This window comes from Sminthopsis crassicaudata, chromosome 6, assembly GCF_048593235.1.
Source record: "Sminthopsis crassicaudata isolate SCR6 chromosome 6, ASM4859323v1, whole genome shotgun sequence".
NCBI lineage: Eukaryota > Metazoa > Chordata > Mammalia > Dasyuromorphia > Dasyuridae > Sminthopsis > Sminthopsis crassicaudata.
The window spans coordinates 196642856-196662510 of record NC_133622.1 but is presented as its reverse complement, the minus strand read 5'-3'; the positions used below and the strand labels follow the sequence as shown (position 1 = coordinate 196662510).

The window sequence follows — 19655 nt, the reverse complement described above, 5'->3', positions numbered from 1 at the left end:
TTGGAACAACAACAGCAAAAGTGTTTATTTTGAGCAACTGGCAAAATAAAACTTAAGAAAGAATTGCTCATGCAGATCCTAGAAACAGATAACTATGGGAATGGGAAGAAGCAGTGGAAAGGATTCCAGAATTTACTTGGTTGTGTCTCTGAGCACACTTGGCAGGAGTCCCTGAAACAATTCAGGCTTGGCCTCTCACTATCATTGGGTTACTGCGGGTGACCTCCGGTCTGAGCTTCCTCATACCTGAAAGGGGAGAATGGATGACCTCCTTTGAGACACTTTCCACTCTGATCGGAGGCTGGTTGATGACGCAGTCCAGGGTGCGAGCACAATCCTTTCCTAAATGGGCATATTTGAAATTTTGCACAGACAAAACCAATGCAACCAACATTAGATAGAAAGTGCAGAGCTAGGAATTTCCCCCCTCACAGGAACTCATTCTGATCAAGGTCTAATTTCTATAGAGAACTGAGTCAAATTTATAAGAATACAAATCATTTCCCAGTTGATAAATGTTCCAAAGGTATGAACAAGCAGTTTTCAAATGAAGAAATAAAAGCTACCCATAGTCATATGAAAAAATGTTCTAAATCATTATTGACTAGAGAACTGTAAATTAAAACAACTTGGAGCACTAATACATTGTTGATAAGAGTTATGAATTGATCCAACCAGTCTTAAGAACAATTAGGAATTGTGCTGAAAGTTTAAGACAGGAATGCCACTACTAGTCTATATCCCAAAATGATTTTTAAAAATGGAAAACATATTGATAGTAGCTCTTTGTTGTGGTGTCAAAGAATTGGAAATCGAGGGGAAATCCATCAATTAGGAAGCGGTTGAACAAGTTGTGGTATATGATTATAAAGGAATATTATGAGAAATAACAAGCAGGAAGATTTCAGAAAAACCTAAAAAAATCACATGAACTAATACAGAGTGAAGTGAGCAAAACCAGAACAATAACAGCAATATTATATGATAATCAATTGTGAATGACTTAGGTATTTTCAGCAATACAATTATGTAAGATAATTCCGAGGACTTTTGATAAAAAAATGCTATCCACTTTCAGGGAAAGAACTGAGAGAACCTGAATAAACATTGATGAATGCTATTTTTCACTTTCTTTAGCTTTTATAGTGAGTTTTTTCTTTCTTCTTGGTCTATAGCATGGTCAATAACATGTTTAATATAGAAATATGTTTTCCATGATTGCAAATGTGTAACCTATATCAACTTGCTTGCATTTTCAATGAGAGGATAGGGGAGGGTGAGAGGGAAAAAATTTAGAGCCCAAAATTAATTTTTTTTTTTTACATTTTACATGTATTTCAAAATATTATTTTAAAAAATTTTACTTGCTTACAAACAATCCTCTTTGATCCCTTTAATTCCTCACTAAGAACTCCCACAGAATCTTTTTGTTATCCTGACTTTCTGGCACTCCAAACCTGTAAAATCTTATGCCTGGACAAGCCGATCACATGATTTGTCTTGTATTCCTTTACTGCTTCTGAGCATTGTTGGAGAAAACCACAAAAATGGATCTTCTGTAGGGCCTAGTAACTGATAGGATGTAAGAGGAGAGGGAGAGGAAAGACTGCAAAATATGTTATCAGTTCCAGACATTAAGTGAATAGGTGTTATCATGAACCAAAAAAATGAAAGGGGGGGGGGAGGGGAGGTAGTAGGACTAGGGAGAAAGAAAATGGACTGGATTTTGAATATGTTGAACTCCTTTTACAGAATGTAGCAGGGCAAGAAACATTTTGAAAAGGATGAATGACCATCAGGCCTCTTGTCCAATAGCTCAGACATTAGGGACTCTTTTTGTCAGAAGAAGTCCAGGTCTTGTGGAGGAGGAAGGAATTTATGACCAGAGAAGAACTAGAGATCATTATTGATCACAAAATAGAAGATTTTGATTACATCAAACTAAAAAGTTTCTGTACAAACAATACTAATGCAAACAAGATTAGAAGGGAAGTAACAAATTAGGAAAATATTTTTAAAGTTAAAGGTTCTGACAAAGGTCTCATTTCCAAAATATATAGAGAACTGACCCTAATTTATAAGAAATCAAACCATTCTCCAATTGATAAATGGTCAAAGGATATGAAGAGACAATTCTCAGATGATGAAATTGAAACTATTTCCACTCATATGAAAGAGTGTTCCAAATCACTACTGATTAGAGAAATGCAAATTAAGACAACTCTGAGATACCACTACACACCTGTCAGATTGGCTAAGATGACAGGAACAAATAATGATGAATGTTGGAGGGGATGTGGGAAAACTGGGACACTGATGCATTGTTGGTGGAGTTGTGAAAGAATCCAACCATTCTGGAGAGCAATTTGGAACTATGCCCAAAAAGTTATCAAACTGTGCATACCCTTTGACCCAGCCATACTACTACTGGGCTTATATCCCAAAGAATTACTAAAAAAGGGAAAGGGACCTGTATGTGCCAAAATGTTTGTGGCAGCCCTTTTCATAGTGGCTAGAAGCTGGAAGTTGAATGGATGCCCATCAATTGGAGAATGGTTGGGTAAATTATGGTATATGAAGATTTTGGAATACTATTGCTCTGTAAGAAATGACCAGCAGGAGGAATACAGAGAGGCTTGGAGAGACTTACATCAACTGATGCTGAGTGAAATGAATAGAACCAGAAGATCACTGTACACTTCAGTGCTGTATGAAGATATATTCTGATGGAAGTGGATATCTTCAACATAAAGAAGATCCAATTCACTTCCAGTTGATCAATGATGGACAGAAACAACCTCACCCAGAGAAGGAACACTGGGAAGTGAATGTAAATTCACTACTGTCTATCTACCCAGGTTACTTATACCTTCGGAATCCAATACTTAATGTGCAACAGGAAAATGGTATTTACACACATATATTGTATCTAGGTTTTATTGTAACACATGTGAAATGTATGGGATTGCCTGTCATCGGGGGGAGGGAATAGAGGGAGGGGGGGATAATTTGGAAAAATGAATATAAGGAATAATATTATAAAAAAAATTACTCATGCATATATACTGTGAAAAAAAATTTCTAAATTAAAAAAAAAAAAAAAAAGTCCAAGTCTGGGCATCTTACCATATGTAAAAGAGCAAAAGTAGATTCAATTCTTCAAAGCAAAACAAAAACAGATTCATTCTCCAAAGAACCCAATGACAATTTGCCATAGGCAGGAAGAGGAAAAGGGAAAGATAGAGAAACTGATCCTGAGAAAACTCAACCAAATAAACCTTGGAGCCCAGGGAGGACAAAGAGGTTCATCTGACTCTATGAGATGTTGAGTGCAGATTCCTGTTGAAGCAGTGTTGGAAAGGTTTGGGATATTATTACTGACCTCTTTGAGCTTTTTTATCTGGCTGTCTCTGAGACTGTTTCTTGGGCAGATTATTTACCCAAAGGAATCAATTCCACAGAATTTCCCTTTGCTTCCTGCATCCTCAACTTCTCCTTTCTTCCTGATAAGACACTTACCATGATCCTTACTATTCTACAAATTGTACAAAGATGTCTTCCCAAAACATTTTAGCTCAAAGTGCCAAAGGTTTGATTCATCTTAAAGGTTGATAAGGGTTCCTGGAGTTACTGGAATAAGTTCATGGGGTCACTGTAACAGCTAATTTGAACTCTGGAAATTACTGGAAATCTGACTCAGAATCTGAAGAAGTCTCTTCTGCTTTCCTTAAGATTCAGATACTAAAATCAGAGCAGTAGTGGTATGGGGAGGAGGGGACATGGAGAGGACATAGAGTCAGCTTAAAGTGATGTGCAGAAAGATGGTGGAGTCTTAAGAAAGCAGGAAATCAGAGAAAGGGAGGTAGGCAGGCCTTAATGTTATAGCCACCTCCAAAAGAGACCCAAAGATGTGACTGAAGTTTGGAGGAAAAATGGCTGGAAATGTTCCCTTTCCAATATCTAGTTAGTTGCTTGGAGATCAGATGAATAAGAACTTTGAATCCGTATTCTACTTGCCCCATTTCTCCAATGTCTTCAGAGTATAACTAGTTTCCTAATCTATCCTTTCCACTTCTCTGATTTAGATGATGGCTCAACACTGATCTTTTTCTCTCCAAACTCCTGCTCTTCTCTCAGGAAGGCTGACCTTTTATGAAACACAAACTAGCTTCCTTTCTCCTCTCCTCCACCTGCAGGTGCTAGGAGAAATTGGGATGGTCTTTTTAGAGGGGGGATCAGCTCAGATGTAGAATGTTTGCTTAAGAGGGAGTAGGGTCAATGCTCACATCCTCTAGTTTTGATTTCTTTCACATTTAGCAGTGAATGGCTCTCTCACAGGACAGAGACTTTCTAGTCCCCTTCATTATTACAACAGCAATGTCAGTTAGGACTTGATAGAACACCTGATATCTTTTCTCCAGGAAATAGGGCAGTAATTCACCATCATCCTGTGGGAACTTTTTTTTTTAATTTTATAATTATAACTTTTTTTTGACAGTACATATGCATAGGTAATTTTTTTTTTTTTTAAACAACATTATCCCTTGTACTCCCTCTGTTCCGAATTTTTCCCCTCCTTCCCTCCACCCCTTCCCCTAGATGGCAGGCATTCCCATACATATTAAATATCTCATCCTAGGTACAATATATATGTGCAGAACCAAATTTTGTTGTTGTTGTTGCAAAGGAAGAATTGTATTCAGAAGGCAAAAATAATCTGGGAAGAAAAACAAAAAAACAAACAAACAAACAAAAAATGTTCATTTCCCAGTGTTTCTTTTCTGGGTGTAGCTGATTCTGTCCATCACTGTTCAATTGGAATTGGATTAGCTCTTCTCTATGTTGAAGATATCCACTTCCATCAGAATACATCCTCGTACAGTATCATTGTTGAAGTGTATAGTGATCTCCTGGTTCTGCTCATTTCACTCAGCATCAGTTGATGTCTCTCCAAGCCTCTCTGTTTTCCTCCTGTTGGTCATTTCTTACAGAACAATAATATTCCATAACCTTCATATACCATAATTTTCCCAACCATTCTCCAATTGATGGACATCCATTCATTTTCCAGTTTCTAGCCACTACAAAAAGGGCTGCCATAAACATTTTGGTACATACAGGTCCCTTTCCCTTCTTTGGTATTTCCTTCGGATATAAGCCCAATAACAGCAATGCTGGGTCAAAGGGTATGCACAGTTTGATAACTTTTTGGGCATAGTTCCAAATTGCTCTCCAGAATGGCTGGATTCTTTCACAACTCCACCAACAATGTATCAGTGTCCCAGTTTTCCCCCTGTGTGAACTTTTTGCTGAACTGCAAAGATGAGCAAACCTGAGAAGGAAAATGCATCTAACACACTTTTCACTTATGTCCATTGAAATAGATTGTTTGGGCCAGTACTAGAATGAACCTTTTATAAGTTCACTGCTTTGTTTCCAGTTTGAGATTGCTGTTGAGATTCAATTATTTGTCCCAAATCCTCTTTCTTTCCTATAGCACTATTGTGTCTTCCCTCTTGTGATAGTTTCTTTTTAGGGTGGTGTTTCTACAATAACTAAAACTTAAAATACAAAAACTATAACTAAGTCCAAGAAGGAGGGATAAGACTTCCTTTTATCATTTTGTGAAACATATTGAAATCCTTCCCACCCAAATCCATAGTGACTCTTAGCTCTCTTTCTCTACTGTTTCTCTTGTGGGCCAAGGACAAAAAGAAAGGTCCTGAAAAAAAAATGGGAAAATAATGGGAGGACAAGACTCAAAGATTAGGTCTAATATCCATTGTTCCTCGCCAGGTTCTAGTTTTATTTCTTGCCTCAGAAAGATTTGCCACTTATACAAAACTACTTCTCTCCCTACCTGGGAGAAGGTGCACTTGTTGGGGGGCTATGTGAGATGGGGGATTAACTCAAGTGGTAGAGTATGTGAGTTATGGGATTGATGCCTGCATCCTCCAATATTGATTAAACAAAAAGCAGTGTAAGCAATTCATTTTTACACAAAGTATTGTGATCCATTTTTATACAAAGCAGTGTAATTCATTCTCTGAATTGAGAGCTAAGTGGAATATAATCATATTTCACGTTACACTGTTGAGATACACAATAGATCTAACTTCCTTTCCCTTCATTGGTGGACCACACCTTTACCATCTCATGGGAACCGTTAGCATCCAATGGGAACTGTTCTTGATGAAAACTGTATAAGACAATAAGAGAAAATGTTGGGTCCCACCCATGAGGATTGAAATAGATAAGTTGAGCCATTACCAGAGTGAACTTTTTATAGTTCACTGGTTAGTTTCCACATCTTTGCTGTTGACATTTGATTTAGGTTTTTGTTTTTGTTTTTTGCTTTTTCAGCAGCACTGTTGTATCTTCCTTCCTGTGATAGTTTCTTTTTTGAGGGATGGGGGTGTTCTCCTGGTTCTACTCACTTCATCTTGCATCAGTTTGTGTGGGACATAAAAGACCCTTACCCAAAATGACTACTCAAAGTAGAAAGCAGAAAATTGTTTATTAGAGAATTTCATGAGAAGTGGGTAGTCCAGCCATGAGCAAAAAAGGAAAGTGAAAGTACTCACAGCAGGAGAGCTAAAGAATCAGTGAATACACACAGCTTTTATAGATTTTGTTACCAGAGAGATTACATCACCTGTTAGAGAGTATTGAGAGTCAGGAGGCCATCTAATTGGTTGTTGCTACCCAGAAAAATTGGAATGGAAGGTTTCAGTTTCCCCAAAATCATCTTGATGAGGTTTAGAATTGGGGTACCTAAATGAAATTAGGGTTTAATTGAGGTCTAGTGGCAGGTTCGGGGTACAGGGAGTCAAATAAAGCCCCCCTGCACCCCCTTTGGATTTGGCGCAAGGATATGGAGTTAAATGAGGTCTAGTGGAGGCACAAGAGTCCCCTGTAAAGGAATTTACAGACCCAAAAACCTAGATTGATAAAAGAGGTTTGTTATGGGGTTTGCAAGCAAGGTTAAAGTCTAGTTAGTAAAAGGTGAAGGTAGAGATAAGAGGGCACTGGAACTAGTGTTCCAGTGGGCAGAGATCCTTGGCATGCCAGGTGTAAGAACCTCTGCAAAGAGAGGACTCCAGCTTGGCTCTTTTATAAAGGGGTCTGTGTGTGGAGTCCCAAATTGGCTCAGATCCTGTAGGGGGCTGGGACAGGCCAGGATCTTCTATTGGAATTCAAAAGGGTGCTTTTGACTAGGATTTGTGAATCAAAGGTCTTAGCTTCTTGAATTGTTAATATATCAGCTAGGAGGAGCTGGGAATCAGAAAGGAATAAATCCATCTGAAAGGATTAGTTTCTTAAAGGGACCATAACCCACGTCAACCTGATTTCTAGGAAACAGAAATTTAGGCCTTCAGGCTTTAGATAATCAAGCTGACAGTGGTCAAACTAATAGACTAAATATTGATAAATGTCACTGACTACTGTTAAGTAAATATGTTTGCATATATTATGCTTATGCAGGACACAGGAAAATAACAAACAAGAGAGGGTTCATAAAATACTCATCTTTAAGTTCTTCATCTTTCCATCTCACACAAGTTTATGTAAATCTTTCCAGGTTTTTCTGAAATCATCTTTTCATTTCTTATTATACAATAATATTCCATCATGATCCTATACCATAGCTTGCTCAGCCATTTCCCGTTGATGGGCAGTCCCTTGATTTTCAACTCTTAGTCATCACAGAAAGAGCAGTTATAAATACCAAACATCCTTCTGATATGTGCATTTTTTGTAGTGCCTCATTGATTTTCTCTGTTTTCTGTTCCTTTTATTTTGCATCTCTATTATGTCCTATTCATATTCTTCTAGTCTCATGCTTTTTTCTTAAACCCATTGAAATAGCTCAGTCTTGCCTTTTAAAGGTCTGGAGATGCTTATCAACCCCATCATCATTTAACTTGAGAACTATGATGAAGCCATTTCTAGGACATTAGGCAGACTGAATATTCATACAATAGAGGAGAAGTCTAAACCAGTACACAAATTAGTTTTTGGATATGAGCATCAGTTTTTCCTTCTCACAAAGGATGCAGCTTTAGAACATGTGGAATGGTTTGTGGGAATTTCAAAAAATCAAGCAGGCCTTTGGTCCTTGAACTCTTATTTCAAAATAAGCTCCAGCATTTGAGCCAAATATAGCTTTCTTTAGAAGAAAACCCACATTAGTCACACATTCTGGCCACAGATATTCCCTTTCCTTTACCAAGGTGTGACCTCCAAATTGAAGGTCAAAGATAAATTTCTAAGAATTTCAGGACATCAGAAGGCTAAGGATAGACTATTCACTTAGAAACATTAAAGACTTCAGGAAAATGGAAGCAGGAGATTCCAGAATGCTCTGGATAATTTACTTGGCAGTAAATTATTATGATCTTAGAGACAAACATAACCTTTCTCCCATTCACCTCATTTTTGTTCTCAACCCAGTTTTCATTTATTATTCTCTTGAATGGTATTGTCAATCCAAGCCTGGTGAATCCCACTGACTGAAATTACCAAATTTCCTTCCCATTACCTTTTGAACTCAAGTTCCCAGAGAGCAATGTTAGACCTTTGAATACTCATTGTCTGTGCTTGTGGACCACTGAATTCCATTGCCAGGAACTCCCAAGGGCATTTCTCCTCCTAATTATCTTGGGAAGTTGGAAGCATTTCCTCAATTTTGAGAAATCTGAGATGTCAGAGTGAGGCAATGTTGAATTTTATTTTGAGAGGGTGAAATTGGGTGGGAGGAAACTCTTTGACCATCAGAAGAAATCTCTTGTGAACAATAATGCCATTCACTGGTGGTCAGAATTCTCTGCTTTCTTCCATTTTAGGGTTCAATTCTTGGTCACAGGGTCACGCCACTGTTCCATCTCTACTCTTGTGATTAATTTTTATTTTTTTATAAATTTAATGTTAAGGAATCACTACTGGACTCAGGGGCCCAGGTCACTATATCCTTCTCCACTAAAGACTCCTTCTGTCCTATATCCAGAAACTGGTCCATCTTGTTTCAGTCTGGTATAGTTGTGATTTCACCTAAACTTCATAAAGGAAAATTACCCTGAACATGTTTTCCTTTATCTTACCAACAGGTTGGCTGACTCTTGCTTTCTCAATCATACCTTTTAAAAGTGGGTGTTGTTATGTTCTCCATAGTCACTATCTGGAGATTTCACACTCTCATGCTTACAACTTTTATCAAGAGGACTTCCAAATCTCTGCCTTGGGTCCAGACAGTTGTCAGAATTGAAAGCAGTGTGACTAGGACAATTTCCTTCTTTCTCAAGAAGGTTCAATAGCTTCCTGCTGTCTTTCTGATAACATCTAATTTCTGTTTAACATTTAAAGCTTTTATACATTTGGCTCTTACTTATCTCTCTAGTTTATTGCAAATTACTTCCCCTCCCAGCATTGTAGATCCCAACTGAAATGGCTGACTTAATGTTCCCCATCTGCTCCATCTCATTTCCTGTCCATAGCTGGATTGCTCTGTCTCCTCACCTCTGCCACTTGGAATATCTAAATCCCTTCAAGGAATAGCTCAAATGCTTCCTCCTGAGAACCCTATTCCCTGATATGTTTAGTACTTCTTTCTTCCTGCTATGCTACTTGGTATTTATTTTGTTTATAGTGCTAAAGTCTCACTGTCTACTAAATATTTTCCAGTCCTCCTTAATTTTAGTACCTTCCCTTTGAAGTTACTCCCTATTTATCTTCTTTGTGCATGGCTATTTGCATATTATTTCCCTTCATTGGATAGCAAACTCTTTGAGGGCAGGGGGACAGTTTTTCTTTTTCTTATCTGTATTCCTAGGATTTAGTACCTGTGCCAGGTACAGTGCTGATCTCTGGGGATTCAAATCAGAAAAAGAAAGACAGTTTTCTTGCCCTCAAGGACCTTGTAGTCTAATGGGGAAAGACAACTCACAAAAGAAAACCAAAGAGGGGGGTGAGGAAAGTGGAAACTAGTGCAGAAGCATGGTATAATCTTGAAACTATTTCATGCCGTTGGTGAGAAAAACTTTTTGAACTCTTCTTAAAAAGAGGATTTGAGAGGAGTTATTTGCCAGTCCTCCAATTAGAGGGCAGAAAATCATGAAGAGGGGTGAGTATTAAAACTGATTAAGTCTCACAGGATGATGAGTTTAGTAGTGAAGAGATTTCCAGGAAGTATGATAACAATGAATTCAAATCTAAGTAGTGCAGCTGGTGGAAACGAAGGTTTAACAACTCCGGGAAGAAGTGTGACACAGGGGGTAGTTTTCTAGCAAAGGATTCAGGAAGAATTTTTGACACATTTTAAATGACTCTAGTTGAGTTCTTATATCTCCTTGTACTTTGTGCCCCAGGCAGCTCTCAAAGGGAGTAAATTAACATGTGTCCCCCCTTCTTTGTTTCTTTTTTAAAATTAAAATTTATTTTTAACATACATTGCTCTATGAAGTCATGTTGGGAGAGAAAAATCAGAGCAAAAGGGAAAAACCACGGCAGAGAGGAAAAAAAAATGAACATAGCATATGTTGATTTACATTTAGTCTCCTTAATTCTTTTTCTGGAAGCAGATGGCATTTTCTGTCCAAAGTCTATTGGGATTGCTTTAGATCACTGAACCTCTGAGAAGAACCAAGTTTTTCATAGTTGATCATGGCACATTTTTGTTGTTATTGTGTACAATGTATTCCTGGTTCTACTTGTTTCACTCAGCATTAGTTCATGCAAATCTTTCCAGGCCTTTCTAAAATCAGCTTGTCCATCATTTTTTATAGAACACTAATATTCCATTCCCTTTATATGCCACAATTTGTTCAGCCAATTCCCAATTGATGGTCATCTACTCATTTTCCAATTCTTTGATACCACAAAGAGCAAAACATCTCACTTAAAAACTCAATTGGACATTTTTGCACATGTGGGTCCTCTTCCCCCCTTTATGATTTCCTTGGGATACAGATACAATACGGGCACTGTTAAAGGGTATGTTTTTTATAGTCTTTTGGGCATAATTCCAGATTGCTCTCCAGAATAATTGGATCATTTTACAACTTGGTTGTTTCTTACATAAGTGTTTAGAGATATTTTGTAGGACTGTGTGTGTATGTGTGTGTGTGTATTTCTTTTTCCATATTGAATATAATCTATCTAGGGAACTATTTACTTTTTTTCTTTTGTAATTTAACTGTCCTGATGTAGCTCAAAGCTTCTCTCATAGGAGACATTAATTCCTAATAGGAAGTGAAGCTAGTGATTGGGAGCAGAGGCAAAAAACTACTGGTTAAAATTAGATTTATTTGCCCCTTTAAATATTTTCAATCAGGAGAAAATAACCATAAGATCTAAACTAAATGTCTCATCAATATTCATTAAAAGGAAAATGAAAAAAATTAAGCCATACATCCAAGACTGACTCTCTTCCCACCCAATACCAGTTCACAATATTCACACTGAAAATACTTAGCAAATATTAAAAAGCCTATTTATCTAAATTGATAGCAAAACAGAAACCAGAGAAAGTATACATATGAGAATACATTCCAGATAACACAGATTGAATGAGCTTTCCCATTAGGATTGAAATGTCTCTGCTCAAGCAAGAGAGTCCAGGATTTTACCCAAGGGGAAAATTCTCCAAAGTCTCTAGTGTGGCAAGCTGGGGATAGAGACACAGATAGACAGACTTCCAACTTCTCTAATATCAGCTTCTTCCCTGAAGCTTTTTTCTTCTCAGCAATCTGAAAAGAGATTGACATCTTGCATCTTCTCTTTTTAAAATTTTTTTTGTGTGAAATTTTTTCAATTTCTTTTTTTTTATATTTTTAAAAATTAATTTTATAATTATAACTTTTTTTTTTTGACAATACATATGCATGGGTAATTTTTTACAACATTATCCCTTGCAGTCACTTTTATTCCAAATTTTCCCTTCCTTCCCTCCACCCCTTCCCCTAGATGACGGGCAGTCCCATACATGTTAAAGGTGTTATGGTATATCCTAGATACAATATATGTGTGCAGAACCGAATTTCTTATTGCACAGGAAGAATTGGATTCAAAAGGTAAAAATAACCTGGACAGAAAAACAAAAATTGCATCTTCTCTTTTTAAACTGGATGTCAGAGGAGGCTTGGATCTCCCTCTTGTGCAGGATTGAGGCATTAAGTCATTCATCTCCAACAATGAGGAGAGAATTTCATACATTTGGCCTTGGAACCATATCCTTTGTATCATTTGCTCCAACTGTGGTTTGTGGCACACAGTAAATAGGTTCTTAATATATGCTTGTTGAATTAAATTCAATTTATTCTATTTTTGAATGCTAGACCCATATCTCCAATGGTCAACGTGACATCATTTAGATAACCTTCCATTTCAAACCAAACTTCCCCAAATCATTGCAATTATTTACCCTCTCTACTAATACTTATTTTTTTTTTTATTTCACTATTTTTCTCCATAGCACCACCATTCACCACCTCTCATTTCACTACTAGAGATAATATATAAAAGGAAGAGAAGAAAATTTAACCAAAGACCTACTCTTGAGAGAACACTCATATTAAAAAATAGAGAAGGGTAATCAGAGGCAGAAAAAAGGAGGGATGGTCAATAGTGGGATTAAAGGGGGATGAGATCTGAAATTATGAATTCTGGAGACCTGGGAGACTCAGGATTCGTATTGGAGTTGTGGCTGATTTTTTGATTCTTCTCTTTTCTCATCTCTTATTTCTAATTCCCGGGATCTGTTCATTTAATTTCTCTCATTGTTCTGGAATCCATCCTTTCCTCAACAGTTCCACAACAATGATCTTAGTCAGGGCTTTATTTCTATCCTTTTAGTCATTCTAGGAGCTTTTTAGCAGGCCTTTCCTCTTGGTTTCCCCTGGTACCCCAGCTGCTGTTAGAATAAGCTTTCTTTTTCCTCCTGCTGTTATTTTTTTATTTTAACATTCTTTTTTCAAATTTTGAGTTCCAAATTCTCTCCCTCCTTCTTCCTGTCTCCACCCAGAAGGCAAGCCATTTGGTACATGTCAAAAACAACCAAAAAACCCCAAACAGAACAACCTAAGAAAAATAAAGTCATGAAAAAGTATCTTTGAGCTGTACTAAGGATCGACCAGGCCTTTTGTTGGAGATAGATAGCACTTATCCTCACAAGTCCATCAGAGTTGTCTTGGATCATTGCTGAAACTAACAGCTAAGTTATTTATAGTGGATCACCATACAATATTGCTATTACTGTAAACAATGATCTCCTGGTTCTGCTCATTTCACTTTGCATCAGTTGCATCAGTGAGTCTCTCCAGGTTGTTTTGGGAGCATCCTGCTCATCATTTCTTACATCACAACTGTAAGTGGTTATGATATTGGTGAGAATTAGAGAAGAATGAGATCTGAAATTAAGAACTCTGGCGACCCCGGAGTCTCCCAGACTTGGTCTGCCACAGAATAACCTTTCTTACCTATGGATATAGCTTTGTTTTGCCTTTTCTCCAAAACCTTCTACAACTTCCCATCAACTTTTACATTCAATCCTTTAGTAGCCTGAAGCCAACTTATCTTTCTTGACCCACTTATTTTATTCCTTTATTTACACATTTTATATTCCAGTCGAGCTCTCTGCATCTGTTTATCTCTTTCTTGTCTGTGTCAAAGCAGGTGCAAGGTTTGGGGGGAAAAAAAAAAAAAAAGTACCCGAGGCCCCGCTGGGATTCGAACCCAGGATCTCCTGTTTACGAGACAGGCGCTTTTACCAACTAAGCCACGGAGCCACCTAACTGCGTCCTTTTGGATCTGTAAAAGAGAGGAAATGTGGATGAAAGCAGCCTTTCTGCTTGCGTCCAATTCAGAGAAGCCAGCGGGGATCCTTTCCCATCTTTCCCTCCCGAATCTTTCCTACGCCCTTTCTCCGCTCCCTCCCGCCCAGAGCTGGAGGCTTGTCTAAAGACAATCTCCGACCATTTTTCCCTTTCGCCCTCTCCGTGAATAAACAGTCTGGAGATGGGAAGGGATGTCAGAGCCAGCACAGACTGCTCTTACACCGCTCCCCTGGCAAGTGCGAGTGCAGCTTCGGTTTGCACAGATTACACGCTGAGGTCTGCAACCCTGTTCTACACTCAAAGGGACCGGAGCGGTTCCCTGAGACATCCCGGGCCTCGATGACCTCATCTGTAAAATGAAGAAACCTTTTAACCTAGATGACTTAAATCCAGTTCTTCCTGGCGGAGGGATTCAGCATCTGCACGTGTAATTCATTTCATTTGGGGAGAGTGCTTACGAACGGTATTTATAAGGCTTTCTGAAACTTTTACAGGTCCTGGTCTCCGGGATGTCTTGTCTCCTCTTCATCTTCAAGCTCTACAAATACTTGAAGACAGCTGTCATGTCAAGGAGAGGCAGATGAAGCACAGGAGTAAAGGATACAGGTTTCTATCTCTGCCCTGCCACCTGTTTAGTCTTCTTTGAGCCTAAGTTTTAAGTAGTAAATAAGGAGAATTTTGCATTAGACACTTTCTACTACTTTTCCAGTCCTACATCCTTTACTTTCTTTTAAGCCTTCTGCAGACAGAACATTTCCTCAGCAGGTCATCTTTTAGCATAGTTTCTTGTCCCCTGACTGTCTCTTTGCTCCTTTTGTGGTTGTTTGTATGAACATATCTCTTAAAACATGGCAGCTAAAATAAATGAATCATTTAAGAAGTGGATACACCAGTACAGATTACTATTGCATCTATGGTAGAATTTATCTTTTCTTTGGCTGCATTGTCAACTCATTAGTGGTGACTCACACTTTCTTGAACTCCATCTAAACCTCATTTTTACATGAATTTTTAGCCAGGCCTTCTCCCATCTTATGCGAATGCAATTGATTGTTTTTGGAGAAAGATGGCGTTAAGTAGCCTGGTCAACTATAAGAATTCCTGACTGGCTTTATCCTTCCCATCACTTCTTTTTACAATCTACCCTCCATGTAACTGTTTAAATTATCTTTCTCTTGCTCAAAAAATTATGGGGAACTACCTGTGCATAATATACAGAATGAGAAAGATGCTCAAATTATGGGGAGGGGCAGAGACAAACATTTCTCCTCCTTTTCTTTCTACGAGTAAATTTGCTAGATTTCCTGTGGTAATGTTCATATTTCTCCCTTTAAAAAAATTCCTGATGTACATGATTAGGAATTTGTTAAATCAGGTCATTCTTTTCAATGTATATCAGATAATTATGTTATAGGGAGTGGAGTAATCCTGTTGAAAGAAAGCTTTTGAGGAAGCACAGTGGGACTTTGTATTCTCCATAATTCTAGTATTGTAAGATTGAAAATTGATTCTAATTCTATTTTGCTAAGACTTAATCAAGTCAGTTTAATATTCCCTTTCTTGGGAATTCCTTCCCTTGTAAACTTTACCTACCATCTACATTCCAGAGAAACTTTCGTAAAGGTCAAGTTTGTGTCTTGTAATTACTTCCACCTTTTAACTCTATCCATCTCCCACTTTCAAGAGAAATCTCAAAAATATTATAGCAATTCTAGTTATCTGAAGACTGCTTCCATTGCCTGACAATCTTTGTCTTTTAACTCCCGTTCATGAGCTAGGTGATTCTGGCTTGAAATTATTATTAGTGGCAGAAGTCAGCATGATAATACTAGGAGTGGTCCTAATAAAGAATCTATCTAGAAGGAACTACTCTAATTGTAGCCTAGGTCCAAAACGAAAATAACTCAAACCTTATCAATCTTTATTGTAGATAAAGAGGTTTCAGAAGAGAGATTCAAATAAAGTAATCTCAACTCTGATCATGTCATCAATAGCCAAACAGAAGAATGAATGCCTTTGTAGCTTGCAGTTTTATTCTGTCATCTGAACTGCTATAAAATACTTTGTTATCCTTCACTTGGGTTTTTTGTATTATTGACTAGTTATTGTCCCACTTTGTTAGTAGATCTGAGCTTTACTAATAAACAGATAGTGCTGAGAACTTTGTATATAACTTCAACTTGATGTTCAAATAAAAATGGGAAGCCACTAAATTATGTATAAGGATCCCTACAAGCTGCATATTTTGATTTAAGAAACCACATATTAACATCATATTATCTTATATTTTATTTCATTAAACATTTCCCAAATACATTTTAATCTGCTTGTAGCAGAACTAGGGAATGTTGTGGGGCAGCCCAGAGGTCTCGTGTTTGATACCTCTCCTCTACATTTTACAGTCAAATTTGTGATGGTAAATATTTAGTTTACTGTGAAATATGGATATCTTCTTTGCCTGGTAGTAAGGTGTCCTAATGTATATAGTGCTGACCTGAAGCTTCGGACGTTTACTAGCTATGTGATCCTGGGCAGTTCACTCCCCAACTTTCTGCCTCAATATTCTCATCTGTTAAATGGGGATACCAGTTGTTCCAACATCCCAGAATTGTTGTAAAATTGAAATAAAAATATTTGTAAAGCACTTTGAAAAAATGCTATGTAAATGTTGGCAATTATTATTGTTGTTATTATTATGATTATACAGTAGGTGAGGGAATTCTCTATGGTCTCTCACACACACAGGCAAGAAACACTGATGGGATATTTACTAGTAAACAGAAATGAAATTTACTTAGCCATATTGGGAAAAAAGTTAGTGAGGATATATGTAACCTTGGTTAAGTTGAATATAATTTCTTTGACTTTGTGCCCATAATGGGCAGAAACCTGAAGGAGGAACTGGAACTTCTCATGGTTGTTTTGCATTTATGCAACTAGAAAGTTACATCAGTGAACCAAACCTTTAATCTTTTGACTCCATGGAATCTCTAGGCTGGTTTCAATATCTTTTATGGAAATAAACTTGTTGTAAAATAAGTTTATTCATTTGTCAGAGAAATGTCAGGGGAATATTGGTAAGTGTACTTCCAACTATACATGTAGGAATAATTCTCATATAAATTTTAAATAGCAGGTATATATATATATATATATATATATATATATATATATGTGTGTGTGTGTGTGTGTGTGTGTGTGTGTGTGTACATGCGTGCGCCTAGTTGTTAATGTCCCTTCAGATTAATTTTTTTCTTTTGGTCTTAATAAGATCCAATTAATAAACTAATAAGATTTGTTGCCCATCATACATCCTGTGTGTATCTATACTTCTTCACAATTATTTTACAAACTTCCTCTCTGTACAATTGATATAATCTGCCTACTTTTCCCAACTTAGTTTTCTTTCGTGCCATTTTTAGTTTCTCCACAAAGACATGGATTATGTTGTTGGCCCAAGTATGGCAGCTCCACTATACTGGATAGTTGAAAAAAAGTTTGTTATAAACTTGTCAGAACTTTTCCATTTTCCTCCTTTTGGTTGTTTTCCTTGCATTTTAAAGTAAAATTCCCTTGGGGGTGTCTTTGCTTAGTTAAATTACAATCCAAGTTTTGTGCTGGGGTATGTTGGCACATGCCTTTAGTCTCTGCTATTCTGTTGGCTGAAGTTGGTAGATTGCTTGAATGCTCCAGTGCTGAGAGGAAATAGGGCAAAAGCCTGCTGGGGTGTCCACCGGAAGTCTAATAGCATAAATATCAATATGGTAAACTCTAATATCATAAAAAACCTCAGCATGTATAAACAGGGGTGAATCAGCCAGGTCTGAAAAATAGGACAAGTAAAACCTTCCCTGTTGATCACTACTGGGATCTTCCTGGATGATCACTGCACTTGCAGACTGGGTGAGATAGGTTGTCACAAATAAATAGATTTTACCTTCCATTGTTTCTTTCTAATTTATGAAGTAATACTAATCATAATCTCCCAAAATTCTTGTTTTATAAGATTTTGCAAAAGAATTTCTATTCTAAACTGATACTGTTTGATGATCAAGTGTTTGCTGTCTACCATCATTTTCAGCTCTTCTAGTCTCTGTTATTTATTACACATCTGTATAAAGTGACAAACAATGCTGATGGAGTTTTCTCATTTTTTTTTTTTTTCATTACCAACATGGTCACAGCTGAGCGCTGTCACTTAATCTCTTCTTTAGACTGAGCAAATCAATTCTCCTATGTGGTACCCAGGTTTTTCATCTAGAAAATGAAGAGATGGGAGGGGGTAATCTTTGAGTTCCCCTGCAGTTCTAAATCTGTTATCCCATAAAAGACATTATATACACACTGGATTAAAAAATAAATTTCATTGATGCTTTTTGGTTGACATTGCCATCATTTTCTGCTTTACCCTTTCTCTCCTCCCCTCTCCCCATTAACCTATTAGATTAGAAATTGCAAAGAACCAGATATTGTCGTACTCTGCAATATTCAGAGAGATTTTTAATTTCTGTCCCTGGAGATTTGGTTCAGTTAAGTTAAAAAAAAAAAAGTTTATTAAATGGAAGCTGGATTGTCCCTGGTCCAGAACGTTGTAGACAAAATGAGTTAAACTGCACTATTTCTGAGGGACTTCGGCTCCCTACGATTACAATAAAGCTGATTCTGGGGGGCGCCAGAGGCTCTTGAAGGAAAGAGGGAGAAATGGCATCCAGCTCCTCCTGTGTGGAGGCTGAATTCTGTTGTTTTCAAAGTATCCCAGAGAGAGTGACACTGTGAAAGAACGGTATTTCGGTACCAGATTCAGACGTCGTCTCCACAATCTTACTCTTACTCTGAGAGAGAAACAAGCTACGCGCTTTTCTAGGTAGACGCAAGACCGTTAATTACCTGGGCTCCGTGGCTTAGCTGGTTAAAGCGCCTGTCTAGTAAACAGGAGATCCTGGGTTCGAATCCCAGCGGGGCCTTTCTTTTCAAAACTTCGCATCCCTAATTTGGGTGCCGGCGGGGAGGGGGGGGGGGGGGCTACCGAGGAATGATCCATCTTGAATTCAGAAGTTACGGACAACAATTTAATCGCTTCCGTCCTTACTCTCCAGCTCAGCTGGAACTCCACATTGTCTGAGGGTTCTTCCAACGATGGGACCAAGCCCTTTAAGTTAGGGAGGAGGATGGGGTACCTTACGGGCCCACAACTTTCTGCTTTGCTCCCCAGGATCGACCAATAGGAGCAATTTCTTTCCGGGCTCCTTATCAAAGCAAAACGAGCGCCGGAGGGGTTCCATGAGCCCACGTGCTAAGGGGGCGACGATGGTAACCTCGGGCCGTGACGGAGAGAGAATTTGCGGTGCAGAGCTGTTATCCTTCTACTTTCCGCTAGGTGGCAGAAGGAAACCATTCCAGACCCCCGGAAAGGGAAGACTGCTTATAAATGGCCGCAGAGAGCGTGTGTTTTCAGCGATGCAGATCTGACTTCTAGTCTGCATTAAACACAGCCGCATCTCGTCTACCTCCCCTTGTCCCGGACAGCCTATTTTTGTCTCAAAGCGGAAGCGGGGACGCTCTTTAATTTGCGTGAGTACAGCGCCGTGCCCATCATGGGTGCTTAATGGATGCTTATTCAAATGAATTGTATCCCATCAGTCCGGGAAGTGTGTCACGGGCAAAGGAAACTGACTCGGGTTACTTTTAAGTAATTTTTTTTTCTTTCTGAGGCTGGGGTTAAGTGACTTGCCCAGGGTCACACAGCCAGGAAGTGTTAAGTGTCTGAGAACAGATTTGAATCCGGTCCTCCAAAACTCAAGGCTGGTGCTCTATCCACTGCGCCAC

The 19655-nt window shown here is 38.1% G+C and overlaps 2 non-coding genes across 2 annotated transcripts; one reads left to right on the top strand and one right to left on the bottom strand.

Moving 5' to 3' along the window:
• Positions 1–13707: 13707 nt before the first annotated feature.
• TRNAT-CGU (transfer RNA threonine (anticodon CGU)) lies at positions 13708–13781 on the bottom strand. Its single transcript has one exon. It is a non-coding gene; the product is annotated as a tRNA-Thr (tRNA).
• A 4938-nt stretch (positions 13782–18719) lies between these two features.
• On the top strand, positions 18720–18793 carry TRNAT-AGU (transfer RNA threonine (anticodon AGU)). Its single transcript has one exon. It is a non-coding gene; the product is annotated as a tRNA-Thr (tRNA).
• Positions 18794–19655: the final 862 nt, after the last annotated feature.